This window comes from Dioscorea cayenensis, unplaced genomic scaffold (assembly GCF_009730915.1).
Source record: "Dioscorea cayenensis subsp. rotundata cultivar TDr96_F1 unplaced genomic scaffold, TDr96_F1_v2_PseudoChromosome.rev07_lg8_w22 25.fasta BLBR01000918.1, whole genome shotgun sequence".
NCBI lineage: Eukaryota > Viridiplantae > Streptophyta > Magnoliopsida > Dioscoreales > Dioscoreaceae > Dioscorea > Dioscorea cayenensis.
The window spans coordinates 24125-27321 of record NW_024087309.1 but is presented as its reverse complement, the minus strand read 5'-3'; positions in this window follow the sequence as shown (position 1 = coordinate 27321).

Genomic DNA, 3197 nt, shown 5'->3' with positions numbered 1-3197 from the left:
AGCAATCCACACTATCCATCCTTTGTTTTGGACATCCTTGCACATGAGTTAGTGTGTATGCCACGCTTTCACTAATACCAACCCGTCTCGCAAATGCTCTTCAAACAAAGGTGCATCTTTGAAGGAAAGATATTACACACACATTTAAAAAAATGAAATTAAAAAAACCAAATTGATCAAATCTTGTTATTACCATGGCTACCGCATCTCGATCATGAACATGTCCACCGATTGAGTCATAGTGCAAGTACTCCTTCTTAACTTTGTCAAGAACAAGTAAGTGATAATGTTTGTTCCACACGATTGGCATGAGGATTAATTCTATGGCGGGGAAATCTTCTACCGTAGGGCTCATCATTCTTTCAATTCCAATAGGCGAATGTTCTTGCCTAGATAAAGCAAGGGCCATCAGGGCGGGTGATCAGTAGCGGTCATCTTATACACATTAGGAGATTTCTTCAAAGTATCAAGTAACATGAGAACAAAGACGCCAACTATATCAGCTCGGGCACCATCTGTTTGCCATCAATCAATGCATACAGATGAGAACGGGATGTGTGATCCTTCTCGCTGGTCCAGACCATTGTGCTGATGTAATATACAACAATCAATTAATTAGGTAGCTGACAATGTGATGCATGTTCATGATAGTGCACATATATGATTGAAAACTAATGTCGTATCCCAAATAATGAGCATTTATTCAGACCTACAAATCACAATTTACAATTTTTCACCAAGTACATGTTCAAATACATAAATACAATAAATATAATCACTCTAAGTCAGGGTACAACCGCTACAAGATCATGACACCAATAACAAGAAAGAAAGAAAGAGGGACCCACTGCAGTCCTCGGACTCAACCCCCGACTAGCTCTATACTCGATCAGTGATCTAGGGTGCTCGCTCCTGCATGACTACAAAGACATTCAGGTTAGTCGGGTAGTGGCTTAATAATTTCAAATACTAAAAATACGATGTATATAAAGTATATAAATACCAACTTCTCAAATAATTTTCCAACTTTTCCAAAATAACAGAATTATAGCAAAATACGCCTTTAAAGAACTTTTGAAACATAAACTCATCATAAATCAATATCAAATCAATTTTCTAAGAAAATCCAAATTGCTGTGAGAGACTCGCCTCCTAAGAAGCGACAATTGGGCTTCCCCCTCATCAAAACCCAAAATAACAAGTAATATAAAAAATTCATTCTCAATTCCACACTGAAAAACTCTCCCCCACTTAGCCGTCGCGACTAGGTTAGGAGCCGCCAAGGTCTGCGTAACCTCGACGTTGGCCCACCGGTCCCCTGTGGTAACTCGGGATCCCGATGTATCATCCAATCGTGGTTCTACGCCCCACCGATCCGGACAAATCAACACCCAGTCCACCACGCCACCTCTAAAGGCGGCCCGTGGGAACCCACTATCGCAGATGATCGGGCCTTAGCCCGCCGTCACCATCCAAAACCAACATGTAGATGCAAAGAATAATACAAATCGTAGTAAATCATATCACATGATCCTTATCCGGGACATTACGCGATCGATACATGCATAATATCAAGTAAAATCAAATACAAAAATACCATTCCTATGCCGAGAATGAAAACCAGATCCCACAAATATTGTCGGTAAAACATTTTTAATACACGCATCATGATTTCACAAATCATTCCAAATCAAAGCATATATAACCATCCAAAAAATAAATTCATGAACCGAATAATTAAATCACATATACATGTATTTTATACTATTTATAAATACGTATAATTATACTGAAATTGATGTATCAATACGATTGTCGGGGAACATCAACGGCAAATAAATATACATGATACCTCAACATTATACGCCAATTAAACATGATAAAAAGAAATACTTAAACAATTATTTTTCAAAAATACTAGCCATTAAATAATTATTTCAAAAAATAATAATAATTAATCAATTATTTAAAAATAATAGCCACTACTCAACTCACTGGTGTCCTTGGGTTCCTTGCTAGACACGGAACTCCCTCCCAAGACCCGAACAACACCTATGTAATAATATAATAAAAATAAATAATATATTTAAACTCAAAAAGAAAAATACAAAAAAATAATAATCAACTCTCTATTGGGCCCACTCACTCCAATCGGTTAAAAATCCGACCTGCATAATCCAGCGGCTTTCAATTGCACTTAAACCAACTCAATTTAGACTAAACACGTTAAACCAATCGAACAAATCTCAATTCCATTGAACCAAAGCTCAATTGCACTGAACCAAGCTTAATTGCACTGAACCAAACTCAATTTCACTGAACCATCTTGAACCAACTCAATTCTTATTCAAAATCCATTGAACCAACTTGGTTCAGTCCAAAACCCTTAACCCAAATCAACTGAACCAAACCCAAACCATCTCAACTTGATTTGATCAAGCCCAACTCAACCAAATCAAATCAACTCAACCAATTCAACTTGGTTTGATCCAACCAAATCAACTTGGCTAACTCAACCCATTTCAATCTAACCATTATCATTAACCTCCTAATCATCATAATCATCAATTTAATTAACTAAACCAAATTTTAATCTCGGTGATACAGTAACTTCTACAGTAATTCCGGCAATCTCATCTCCATTTCAAGCAATTTCCATCACAAATACAAGGTTTTCAACACAAAAATAATTTCACAACAACACCCTCATCAACTCCATCATGATTTCCTCAAAAACAAATTCATTATTTCCTCCAAAAATCACCCAAAAATACATACATGCATACATACATGAAAAATACAACACCAAGAAATCCTTACTAAAGCAAACAAACACTCCGGTGAACTTTCTCCCGATTCTCCAAAGCTCCAAACTCCTTCAAGCCTCCCATTTTCCTTTTTAATTTCATTTTTATTTTATTTTTCTCTCACGGGTTACTGTAGCATAGGAAGGATGAAGAGAAAAAGATGAACAAATTCTAGATTTTTCTCCAATCTTATGATTCAGCCGAAATTTACATTTTAGTCCCTCAAAAACTTAATTCCTTACAAAACAGTCCCTGAAAAACTCATGAATGGTCCCTGAATTACAAAAATAGTTTTCTCAAAAGATCCTTTTTAAATTATCCAATGGTCCTTGGATTATAGTACAACATTTTCAAAAAGATCCCTTCCATCTTACCTTTCAGTCCTTGGAT